General features: G+C 38.3%; 1 long non-coding RNA gene across 2 annotated transcripts; it reads right to left on the minus strand.

Moving 5' to 3' along the window:
• Positions 1-3,534: 3,534 nt before the first annotated feature.
• On the minus strand, positions 3,535-9,313 carry LOC105042668 (uncharacterized). 2 transcript variants are annotated; one of them, XR_012141047.1, is made up of 4 exons: positions 9,201-9,313; positions 4,328-4,420; positions 4,102-4,248; positions 3,535-4,003 (listed from the first exon to the last, which is right to left on the minus strand). It is a non-coding gene; the product is annotated as an uncharacterized lncRNA (long non-coding RNA). The 2 variants fall into 2 exon arrangements; XR_012141046.1 differs by lacking the exon at positions 9,201-9,313 and adding an exon at positions 4,649-4,923.
• Between the last annotated feature and the right edge of the window lie 3,082 nt (positions 9,314-12,395).

Here is a 12,395-nt window from a genome sequence, read left to right on the forward strand (position 1 = left end):
CCTCTTTTCTTTGATACATAGAAAGCATAATATATTTTGCAAATTAGCTACTCAGGTGGTGCTTAATTCTTCCTCTTTATAGGCTAAATTAGTCAAGACAAATACCATTTCTCTGGGTCTTAGGTGCAGTATCATAAACCAAGGCATTGTTCTACCATTTGGGCAAAAATTTGTAATGTTGGTCATGAGATGCAATTTTAGTTCCAATGGTTATTGAGATCGAATGATAAAATTAATGTTTACACTCATCCATGGATGTCTACTACTCCTTTCATTGTCTCATATATATCTTTAAATATTGAGGCACAATCTCTTGATCTAACGGTGGTACAACTCATTACACCATCTAAAATTTGGCGATTAAAACTGCTACAAGAGTTATTTTCTGCTGACATGATGACAGATTCAAAAAATATCTATTCCTCATAGAGTCTGGTCTGAACAACTGGTTTGGAGGTCCACTCAGATGCCTTTTGTTAAATTACAAGATATTACTAAGTTAATTATTCCTTACTCAACAACATTTGGCCCCTTCTTTTCCTTGTGCAGCTATTTGGAAAATGCCCCTTCAGCCCCATGTTAAAACATTTTGATGGCAACTTGAATGGAGAAGACTACCATGCAAAGAGGTTCTTGCTAATTGTGGTATCGCTCATCTTATTTCTCCAGATTGTGATCTTTATACATCATATGTTGAGGACTGCACTCATATCATTGTTACTTGTTCTTTTGCCCAAGCATATTGGAATTTGATGTGCCAAATGTGCCAAGTGGAGTTTGTACCTCTGATTTTGCCTAATTTATTTGACTTTATGTTAAATTCCATAATATCACAACCCTGCAGTAGCCTATATAATAAGGGATCACAATGCTCGTGCTGTTCGAGCTGGAGGTAAACTATTATCTTCCACTTCTATGCCTATTGCTGAACTGAATGCAGCTTGGTTAAGTGTCCAAGCTACTGTTCAAAAGCTTCATGCCACCAATATTTGGCTTGAGGGTGATTCAGCCACGGTCATCTCCTGGATTACACAGGACTCAGCTGTACCTCCTACCCATCATCCACTCCTTAAAGATCTTTGATACTAGAAAAACACTATTAATTCTTTTCATATTTCTCATACATATCGGGAAGCTAGCCAGACGGCTGATCATCTGGCAAATAAGGCACTATTGGGTGATTTTGTGTGATCCACTGTCGATGAGTTTGATCCTATCTGTCTCCATTTACTTCATACAAATGATTATGGCATTAGATTCCCTGGACATATAATCTTGACAAGCCTTCATCTTCAGCCTCATATGATCTCCTACAGTTGTTTTCTTCTGCTATATGCTGCATGTTTCAAGAATGAAGGTCCGTTTAGTGAAAGGAGTAGGAGGTTTACGACTCCAATGTAGATTGATCTCCCTTGGTGGATTCTTATACGTTCTCTCAAATTCAGCTTCATCTTACCTCAGATATTACACAGTGGTTTTGCTGTGATATGGTTCCCTCTTTCAATTACAGTGAAATTCAGAACTCTTATTCTTGTTCATTCCATATTATAGTGTTGCAACTCTGCATGACCACACTTCACTGTTGCTGTTTCTTTATTACATGTTCTCCTCCAACCAAGTGTCACTGATCGAAGTGGTGTCCTGGATGCATTTATTGCCGCTATGCCGCTGCCTACTGACATGGGGAATAGATGATGTCAAGATATATATTTTCAGAACTTCCTCATGGCTTCTTTACTTCATCAGACATTTTGGGCTTCAATACTACACAATGTGATCACCACTAGTTTCTGGAGGATGGACTATTATTGCTATATTGCCATATGTCTGCTATGGGTTCTGTTCTATCCGTACCAAGCGTCTTTGCACCAGGTTCTACTGCCTGCTGTTTTTAATAAAAGGGGTGTTCGACATTGATGGTTGTTCTTGTTACAATCTTTTTCGAGGTTCTCCACCTGCTTCCGTTCTCCGTCGAGTTCACTGGGCCACAACTACTTTGTCTGGCCTTCTTTTCTTCAAGTTGTACAATTGCTCCTCCTCATTGCACAGGATATTCTCTATCTTCCACCCTATTTCTCTGCAACTGATGCAAGGTTTCATGCAGGGTTTAATCTTAAACTTTGGTTTCTCCTTTATACTCAATTACTGGGATGATCGCTATCATCATGGTGCCAGGCCTAAGAGACAACTGCAGCATGCTCCAGCCTATCTTCTACATGTTTCCTCCTTATGTCTGCACTTGCTGCTACACGTACCAATTTTTATTCCACACTTAACCATAGCATCATTTCATGGTCCAAAATGATACCAAAATACAAAAGTAGTATTGACAGATCATGTTTGTTTATGGGTTTTCTGTAAATTATGGGTTATGTATCTTCTGTAAATTATGGGTTTTCTGTCTTTGTTTGTTTCTCTACTGTTACATTTCTCTTGTACTTCATCTGTCTTTCTCCTATGTTTCTAATTGTATTTTACTTCTGCACACCACTAATGGGTGGCCATTTTGTTTCTATGGCAGCCTATTCACTTGGTCTATTTTGTACCATCTTATTATGTGAATTAAGTATTTCCTTTTATACCAAAAAAAAAAAAAAAAAAAGAGTCAACTCAAATATTGATCAAGCTATACTCAAGCTCAAGTTCGAGCTTAACTTCAAATCTTAATCATAACTTAAAAAATATAATTAAAACAAAATATAATATAATATTATATTATATTTTAAATATTAAATTAATAATCCATATTCAAGCTTTCGAGCTGAATAGCAATCTAATCGAGTTAAGTTTGAACTTGAGTCAAGCTCGTAGCTCATGAGTTGCTCAACTCATTTACACCCTTATTAAAGACCACTCCTTGGGAACATATCAAACAATTTACATGTTCAGTTCATGCCCTTCAAAAACGTTTCTTGTGCCGACGACAAGCACCTGGGCCTGCACCCAACATTCAAGGGCCCCCTCAACTTCATGGCAAAAGGGTGTATCTGAAATATGATGCTCTTATTAAACGGCAGTGACAATAATGCACGCCAATGTCTCATCACCTTACAATTTAAATCGGAGGAAAACGTTGATCTACTTTAGAGGGGACCTTTAAAGATGTCATTTCTCCTGTTATTGGAAATCACCTATCGTAAATATGCTTAAGAAAGAACTCATGTTTTCTGCAGCAAGACCGCAGAGTAATGCATGCAAACTTCAATATTTTTCAGACTTCAATAATTTTACCCCTAACTTGTCGGATTCAGCATTCCCATTCTATAAGGGAAATGGTTTTGCTGAGAGGGAATGTGATGCATTGGCCTGTTTATCCCAATTGTTCATGTTCTCTTTTAAGTTTTCATCCGCAATTTGTTAAAACAGCAAGCAAAGCAGATGAATTCAGTGTAACAAAATATTAGAAGTAAAATTGTGTCATCACCCATGCTTCTTTATTCTTGGATAGACTGGAATTTTCGTCCACTTTTGAAACCACCAGAACTGTGGACTGATTTAATTGGAAACAAAACTGTCTGCATAACAAAAGAGAAGAAAAGAATAAGAAATCACATACATTGATGCTTTATCTTGCAGTTGATGTTATAGAAACAAAGATATCCAATGAGAACCACAGCCCACAGCATAACAAAAGAATATCGAACGGTTAGAAAATTTGAAGCAGGTCAAATAGAGCAAGGCTGACACCAAAGCCAACTCGAGCAAAAGATCTCGCCAAGCTTCCCTAGACCTGACTGCATTCGGTCAATGCTGTTCCATCCAGGCTTTATAAAGAGATGTGCATGGATGAACATGCATCAATCCTTCAGAAGGTCACATTTTATCTTTTGTTGAATCATCACATCCAAACAACTTTCATGAAATTTTATTCAATTGGACAACTCAATCAACATATCCTGAACTATAAGGAAGTTCATCACCAAGGAAACCATTCCTCCTGACACAACAGAGATAATTAAATGCATGAGGGCACCCTTTCCAGCAAAAGAGCTCCAAGTCATACCTTATCATCATCCCGAGAAAAAAAAAAGTCAGCAAAATAAAATAGAGTGCTGAAAAATTAAGGAACATACTTATAAAGATGCATCAATTCATTTTCACCTTAAGATTCATATGACTTGACCATGAAATTCTGACGGCTGATCGGGTTCATGACAACTGGTGGTCCAGCAGATCGAGGCCAGGCCTGGAACTTTTGATCAGTTGCTTCCCACCACTCATTGTCAGCAACGGTCCTTGGAGTGGTGCCTGGCTTTAGAAAACACAACAGCTAATCTGATTTCAATAAGACGAAAGCAGGTTCTCTGCAAAAATTTGTTTTATCTACCTCCAAATATCTTCTTCTCAGCAATAGCTGCATCGGCTACATATACGATTGCAAAGGTTGCCACCACAGCTCCAATGCATTTGGCAGCCATATCTGTTCCAAAGCATCAATGATGGGAAATGGATATGTAACATAATCCAGAATTTATCCCGTATCCACAAAATAGCAATTTGGTGAAAGAGAAATGGCTGAAGAGAACAATACAGGGGAAAACATGGAAAAAATGGGTTGACACTGACACTGTATCTAAAAGTTTTGCTGCAAGAATCTATCCCACACACATATATGTTCAAGTAATTAGAAAAACATATAAGCACATACAAATGGTATATATGGCTATATCAGACCAATGGTGAATCTCATTCATGGCAAGCCTTCTCAAGACTGTTGAGATAATCACAAAAACTGAATTATTATCAGATAGTCGAGTTTGCCAAACACGAAATCCAGACCTAATAATCTCTAGAAAGGTTCATACTAACTTTCCAAGCATGTCTTTTACAGAATAATATCAAATTAAGATAAACTGGCACTTGCAGAAATAATGTTGATGCACAAATTATGAGAATTCTATATGTTGAGATCTTTACATTGTCTTTTTCTAAGATATGGCCATAGATCCCACCCTGGAAACTAATGTGTACTAGTTCCCTCAATTTATCAAAGATCCTGACTTTTATAAAATCATAAGTTGAGCAACAAAATCAAATGCAAAGATGAAATTGATGCAAGACGTAAATATCAAAGAACTGTCTTGTTAGTTGCTGCCATAACAACGATATTATCCAAATTATAGAAAAATTGTTGAATTAAAACTTTTCAAGGTGCAATGATTCTTTGGTTTATTCTCCAACATTCATAGTAATCGAGAATTACATATTCACAATTACACATTCATTTATGACTATGTATGTAGGAAAAAAATGCATTTTCATAGCATCAACTTTTAGGCTACTAGCAATTGAGTCCGTGGAATTTGGGATTTGGCAATTTAGTTAACAATCTTAACAAATCATGCGAAATCACACAATGACATTGATGAAGCTCAACAGTTTGCCTTTAGTGTCATGTGATCGCACGTGACTTTTAAATTTACTAACATGGCATCTAATGGATTATAAACTTATTGCCCTTTAGTCTCATATAACTTGTCAACCACTCCGGCCTCGATGTCTTCCCTCTCCATCTCTCGCTCTCCACCGTCACCCAATTTGCTCTCTTCCTGTCTCTGCGCTCTCCTCCTCTCCCACCACAACCCCTTCCTTCTCACCAAGGCCCCACCGCCAAACCCCTCTCTTTCTCCACCCCTTGCCCACTCCATTGCCTGCTCCGAACTCAACACCTTTCGCCACTAGGCCTAATCCCTCGCCCTCGCCACCACACCCTGCATCACCACCATCACTGATGGTGACCACAATGCCGACCACTCTGCGAGCTCTCATGGCTGGTCCAAGATGCCACCTCCAAGCCTGAGGCCTGTAGCGAGGTTCACCTAAGGGTTGGACCGGAGGAACCATACTGCCTATGGAGGAAGAAGATTGAGAGGAGGTCATTGCAATACTTGCTTGGATGTGAGTACTGGAGGGATTTGGCTTTGGTGGTGAGGAAGGAAATATTCATACCAAGGCCAGAAAGGAAAATTGGCAGATATGGTGGATTCAATCAATTGGATCCTCAAGTTAATCTCTTCCCTAAATGCCCACATTTTTTATTCTCTTTTTCTTTATTCCATTATTAATCTGGATATTTTTTTCAAAATTTTATAACAATTGATCGGGTGAAGGAGTGCTATCACTTCCATCAATGATAGTGTACCTTTCTCTCAACTACCTCGACCAATTTCTCTCCTCGCATAGCTTCTTGGTATGATTTTATTCTACAATCAAAATCAAAAGTCATGGTATCGTGGTGGTGTGATTTCTTTTTTTATGTTTGATTTTGGGTTAAATATGGAAGGCAGCGCAAGCGCAGAGGAGCAAGTGGTCAATGCAGCTGCTGTCGACAGCATGCATGTCGGTGGCAATGAAGATGAAAATGATGCACATGCCACTACTGTTGGACCTTCGGGTCTTGGACCTATGCTTCGTGTTTGAGCCCCACACCATTCTAGGGTGGAGCTCCTACTCATGGCCACCTTCCACTGGCAAATACGCTCCATCACCCCCTTCCAACTTCCACACTGGCAAATGGGCTTGGATTCATCACCCAAGAAGAGGGGAGCATGATGGAGTGATAAGAGAGATTGTCGACCACCGGATCCCCCGCAAATGGTGAAGCACCTCTATTCTCCCTCCCCTCTCTACCTCTTCCACCTCGAAAAACCAAAGAAAACCAAACCAAATTTTTCGGATCAATTTGAACCAATTGTAGCATTAGCCTAATTCCACTTTTAGAAAATTGATTTGAGTTGATTTGGTTTCAAAAATACCTCTAAATAGACCCGACCTGAACCATGCACACCCCTATCGATTTGGCACCAAAATCCAACAGATGTACTGCTTGCTAGGGTAGAGCCCTTTTAAGTCAAGGTAAGTTGAATTGATGCCATCTCTTGCTAACTTTGCATTCTATTCCTCTTTCCCCATGTCAGTTGTTTCTCAACTCTTCCAGTCGAATCACTTCATACCTCCTAGAAGGCCATTTCAATCGTGCAATTTTCAAGTTCGAAGATACTCGACTAAGAGGTAAGAGCACAATTTACTTTGACTTTGCGAAAGATTTATTGAAATTGTAAGTTATAGCATAGTTGGATTTCAAAAAAAAAAAGTTTTTGTTTGACTAAAAACATGGGCTTTTCTAAAAATTGCACTATATTAAAGAAAAGTCGGTTATGCAGAGAAGATGCATAAAAAAAGCTGCTTGAGAGTTGGGAGTTAGGAGGAATGCTTAAAGAAATGCCATTAATTTAGTATAATAGTGGAGGCTTAGCCTTTCACTAATAGATAGAAGAAACAATTATTGCCATTCAAGATACCTGCAATGCCATTTAGTGCATAGGAAACCTATGTAATTGGTTATGCCATTTAAGCTTGTGCAACTAAGAAACACTATGATACATGGACTTGCCACCTAACCCAAGGCATACCCATGTCAACACGATGGTCCAGGTATGGGTACAGAAATGAGTTCGACCCATTGCAAAATGCTCTCAAAGACAAACACCTAAAATCTAACAATCTGTTAGCCCATGGATGGAGAAGAATGGCCATCGATTTTTTTGCACAATGAGAAGGACATCGAAGGGGAGCGTGAGCCTGAATCATCAAGAGAGATGAGATATCAAGAGAGACGATAAAGGGAAGGGGCTTAAGAATATCGCACTTTATTAGTAGGCTGATAGCACATGGGGTGCGCATGTACTACTAAAGAAGGGAAATAAGGTGAATGGCTGTGATAACATCAACTCAAATTGAAAAATTTATATTTCAGCACCATTTCACATGCTATTTACCATTTAGATCTTGTTAACACAAATATTTACTCTCCATCCCTCGTTTTGATGCCAGTTTACATTTTAGTTCCCGACCTGTGTAATACAGAAAATAATAATAATAACAAGTTTCCGTAAAATATACAAAAATTATGTATGCTACAACCAAAAATATTATAAAATATATACATCATGGACTAAAATGAGATATGATTGACATTACTAGTCAATGTACCCAGCCAACTTTGAAACCTTTTTTGGTTGAGTCCCCATATCTTAAGATTTTGGGATTTGATGGATCTATCCCTTAGATACATACTCGCATTCAACATCCGTACCCCTAAATATGTGTCAAAATACCTATTCCACCTCTAGATCCTTTTCCTAGCCAAGTCACCGCATCCTAAGATTCAAGATATGATGGATCCGAACCAAAGAAATGTACCCTCAACCAGAATCATACATAAACCCATGTGATAGATCCGAACACAATCTACAGCCCTATTCCAAATAGAAGATATTCGATATGTGGTAGATGAGGGATTTAAGAGCATGCCCGTAAATGAGAATAATCCACCACAATAGAAAACTAACCTTCTTCTAATATAGTAAATGTGAATGGATTATGGGTTAACATTTTAGAACATGAAATACTATTGGCAAAACTGTCATACTGGAAAAACAATTTCACAATCACAAAACAATCTACATAAGCATTAACACTTCATCTGCCTGTCATAACTGTTAAAAATGTCTTTATCAATCCCCATAATCTCCCATGTCATAGATTTTAGATAACTGGTCAAGCAGTGTCAAAAACTTTTCTACATAATGTCTGAATAACTTCGAAAAAGGGGAACAAAACTAATTCATATACAGGCTTAAGAACATGAACGTTTCACTGTGCAAGATGAATATATACCCAAATATCAAATATCAATATGAAAAACACCCCCACACTGAAGTAGACATCATTAAACAACCATCAGTTGCTGAGAAACATTAATTTGTAACATAAATATATATTGTAATAGTTGTATAATTACCACTCAGCAATCACCTCAATGGACTGATGTAAAAAATGCTGACAAGATTAATCATGCCATAATAGTATAATGGATGATGAATCTTGAATCCAGAATAAAGACATCAAACCCATAAAATTAACATGGATATAGAAAAAAAAAAATCAAGAAATATAATTTAAAAAAAGTGCAACATAGAAACCAGAAAACCTACGAGACACATAGGAATCAGATTAAATGGAGGAGGAGGGAAAAAAAAAATCAATGGGGTTATAAGATCCTCAAAATCTAAGAAACAAATCAAGACTGGTATACGAACAACATCTAGCAAAAGATCCATCAAAATTGCAAACTTCTGAGAGAAAAACAGTTCATAGGAGATCGACATTTAGGAGAGAATAGAGATTAGGTATCTCACCTCCTTGAGGAAGAGCGCCGCGAGGAGAGAAAGACGATGCAATGAAATTGAGAGAGAGAGAGGGCGCGCCGACTGGGTCTCAGAGAGCACTCTACTCCGTTGTTTGTCCGCCCTCAGATTATAATCTAGTGGTGGAAACGTGTGGGGAGCCGCTGCGTATCACGTGCTTTTGGGCTGCTCATGGGCCGTCGTGGCCCAGATCACCCTTATTCGAGCTTGAGTTCGATTTAAGCCCAAGATTGCATGGACCGACTTATAAGTGAGCCCAAGATTCCAGCCTATAACCTATTGAAAGCCGAAGGAGCTTCAGGCCATATAAAAATATATGCTGAAAAGCTAAGGCCGTGTTTGATTCCCTGACAAATTTGAAAGGAGTCAACCTTTTCATCTCTGATCATGTTTCTTCAGCCAAACAATTGTTTGATCACCTAAATGAAGTCTCATTGATGGGAGGTAATTTTGAGATTTCATCGAAAAACAAAAGCATCTTTTAGATGCTCAATTTTAACCTTATTGAAATGTTATTAGAGAGGAGGTTCAGATAATTTCACTTGGTTTTGTACAAAAAAAAAGAAAGAAAGAAAGAAAGAAAAACAAAGAAACACATAGTTAGCAAAGAGTTTAGATGCCTTTCATAAATAAAATATATGTATCCAAAATGAAATTTTTTCTTGAACAGCTTCATTAGCGCATATGTTGCCAATAATACGGGGTGAACAAAAAGCCAAGACCTGCTTCAAATTCGTGTACCTGAATAAGACATGGTTAGATTGTCCACATGTGGGATTAAGGGGTTGCAAGACAAAAGAAATAGTTAAAAGTAAAAAGATCAAAGAGAGATTACATGACAATTAATTAAAGAAGTTACTGTCAAGAAAGAGTAATAATGTACTTGCTTGCTTCCAATACCATATATTTAAGTTGTTGCGATTAAAATTTTTATAATTTGACCTTGAGTTTGGTCAATCAATCTATCCTATGCCAGCCTTCCTATCGCTTCTACCAATGATGCACTCCTATCCTTAAATAGATGGGCTGTCCCTTCAGCATTATTACTTTAAAGAAATTAGAATGATCAATGTAAGCCTGTATTTTAAATACATCAGCACGAGATAACATCACAGGATTTCAGTCCTACTATATTAGTCTTTGAGATTGGAGTAATGATTAAGAGAAATAGTCAAGAGGAATCGTATTTTATAGTCAGAGGTGAAATTCTTGGATTTGTGAAAGATGAACCCCTACAAAAGTATTTTCTAAGGATATTTTCATTAATAAAAAATGAGAGTTTGGAGCTCAAAGATGATCAAATGCCATCTTAATGTTGCCTTTTTAGGACTCAACCAGTACCTTATGAGAAACCCAAGCTTTTGGATTTTGGAGGAAGTATGGCCGTAAGGTTGAAACTTAAACCAATTGATGGATGGGCATCACCAAGAATAAAACCTGCTGTTTGATTTGACTCAACATGAGAAAACTTACCAGGTGTACATATAGCAAGGAGAGAGTTCTTTTTTGATTCTATGGGTAGTGGCGCAAAACCGTTATTAGTTGATGGAGTATTTTATCTGGTTAATTCCATTGATAAATAAGACCTCATCCTGCTATATACAGAGGCATCCTTCGCAACTAGATTCTTAGGGGGACTATGGATGCTTAGACACCAAAATTTTAAGGCCATAATAAGTTACATGTTTTGGGTTGCATGCATACTACGCTAATATATTCAATGAGTCTATAGCCTTGGCTGATAGAACCCAGTAATCTTTGAAAATTTCATCATGATGGAGATTGAATCATTGCAGTTGATGGTTTTTAACAAGGAATTTTTGATAATTGTAAGTTATCAGCTCGCACTAACTATATCCATGCCCTTTGTGCACACTACTCGTCACTCCTATTGATTGAATGGTTTTTATGAAGTGTTCAGATCATAGTAACATGAGAAGCCTGCCTCCTCCGATGTCACGAGAAGTTCATTGAATCTTATCATTTAGAGAAAGAAAAAGTTATAACAAGATTTTCTATAAAAGATAGATTAAGTATTTACCAGATGAATGAGATGTATTCTTAGGATTGCACAAGGCCTACACCTCATCATGCTGAAGGTAAAAAGGTGGAAGGGGCACATGTGATGTCGACAACTCCATAAGAGGGGGTAGACTGTATGGGCAGCTAACAGATTGCAAGGTGGCATGATAAGGGGCCATTGAGCACGAGCGAGGGGATGCACTGATTAGTAGTTGGTTGCAATAAGACAAGGAGCCCATCGACAAATGTAAATCCAACATTGCTCATGCACCAATGTAGCCATATCTGTATCGTGCCTCATGCCCATCCCTAGCACACAGAGCCATTCTGCCTAAGTACACATAAAGGAGGGGTCATCATTAAGCCATCGATAATGCAGCACCAGCGAGCATGTAATATTGAAAGGCCACTAGGGAAGATGGATGTATAGAATCGAGCAACACCATGATGGTTAGGATGGGGAGCAACTGGACATAATATGATAGAAGTCGCTCGATTGGACCGATAAATATCATCATAACTTTGTGTGTGTACAAATGCGACTTCAATTAAAGGGAATAGGATGGACACTGAAGGCCAATAGCAAGAGCTCAACTAGATTGATGAACATCGCCCAAGAAAATAGCTCACACATCAACAAGGGTGCATCTGTGTCATATGCCTCACACCCATCATATATGCATGAAGACTTTTGGCCTAGGCACATGTAAAGGCAGGATTGTCATAAGGCCACCAATAATAGAACACCTTTGAGAATGAGATACTAGAAGCCACCAAAAAAAATTGATGCACAAAATCAAGCAGCACTGAGATGGTTTGGGTGAGGGAAGGAGAGGCAACCCAGGTATGATGCGATGAGAGTCCCTCAACTAGGAATGATCCTGATTGGACCGAAGAATGCCACCATGACTTCGCATACATGACCATAACATCAACCAAAAGGGATGGGATGAAGCTCGTGGGTCGAGAGCAAGTGCTCTACCAGATTGATAGGCACCACTTAAGAAGATAGTTTACTTGCTATCGAAAAGTGAATTGCATATCCCTTCAGTTATTGAAAGTGCATATTTATAGATTTCTAGGATAAAATTATTTTAAGAAGGGAGGCATGTAATATCCAGCCCTAGAACTCAACCCCAAACTTGGCAATGATTAGCCCTCTAA

The sequence above is a fragment of the Elaeis guineensis genome, chromosome 4, assembly GCF_000442705.2.
Source record: "Elaeis guineensis isolate ETL-2024a chromosome 4, EG11, whole genome shotgun sequence".
Lineage (NCBI taxonomy): Eukaryota > Viridiplantae > Streptophyta > Magnoliopsida > Arecales > Arecaceae > Elaeis > Elaeis guineensis.